This window comes from Octopus bimaculoides, chromosome 3 (assembly GCF_001194135.2).
Source record: "Octopus bimaculoides isolate UCB-OBI-ISO-001 chromosome 3, ASM119413v2, whole genome shotgun sequence".
NCBI lineage: Eukaryota > Metazoa > Mollusca > Cephalopoda > Octopoda > Octopodidae > Octopus > Octopus bimaculoides.
Window position 1 is genome coordinate 130,747,774 of NC_068983.1, and position 1,416 is coordinate 130,749,189.

The following is a 1,416-nucleotide window of genomic DNA, read 5'->3' on the forward strand; positions in this document are numbered from 1 at the left end:
TACCTTTCTGCATAAATAGACCTTTCTGCGTGTCAATAAATCAAGCACACTGATTAGTTTTATACACGTGTTTATGCAAAGGTGTATATGCGCTTTCAGTGTGTGTATATATACAAATATGCCCTGGGTATTCAATCATTTTTCTGTTTGGAATCCTTAGTTTCTTGATGGAACATTTGCTTTAGTAGACATCATTAAAAATTATACATATGCCAAGACAATGAGTTGCATATCTATCAACTGAGCTTTTAAAGGGAAATCATTTTGCAATGTGCAGTCCAACGTTGCCGTTATTATTGTTGCTGAAGTGGGAATCAAAATCGGGTTGAAAACCCAATTTTAAAGGACGAAGCAAAAGGGAGAGAGAGAGAGAGAGAGAGAAAGATATGAATAGAAAGGGAAAGAGAAAAAGAGAAAAAAGACAAAAGAGAGAGGGGATGCCAACTATATTTCTTTAGTGATTGACAGCATTTACACAACGAATATTTTCTAGCAAAGTATTTTACATATTTATAACGATTGTCCGACTTCATATGTGTATATATATATATATATATATATATATATATATGCGTGTGAGTATCTAATTGTGAGTCTGTGTCTATATATGGTTGCGACTGTGTGTGTGTGCGTGCATGCGGATAGGTAGGCGAAGTCATATAAATATAGATACAGAAAGATCTCGAAGCTCACAAAATGTGTAAGTAATGGAACGGAAATATAGTGTTGAATAAATTATTTACATGCAATTATTTATGATTTTACATCAGAGCTTCGAGAATTATTTCACTTGTCTTAAAAGTTTATAAACTTCTCATGATGTCAATAACACATACATAAATAGATATGCATACATACATACTTACATATACACACATACACACACACACATGCATATATATATATATATATATATATATATATATATATAGCGTTCACTATTTTTCTTGCGTTCTTCTCTAACAACCCACCGTGTTTGTTTTCCTTCAGTTTCCTTGTGTATTTGCACTGTCCTGTTTTTGCTCCCAACTTTGACCCTCCATAAATACATAATTATTTTATTTTGGAATTTATGGGAACAACTCTCTTCGAAGACTCATATTTTCGTTGAATGCTCCAAATGAGGAGTAGATTGACAGCCAACAACTGATGAAGGGTCTTTCTCTGCTACTTCTGTTTTGCATTATTTTCTCTCGTTGTTTGCGTATTTAACTTGTATGTTTTCGTACTTCATTTTGTTTACACAGTAGGTGATGTTCTGCACCTATATAAGCATACATACACATACACATACGCACACACACACACACACATACACACAAACACACACTCACACATATATATATACAAACACACAAACACTCACATACACACAAACGCACACACACACACACACACACACACACACACACACAT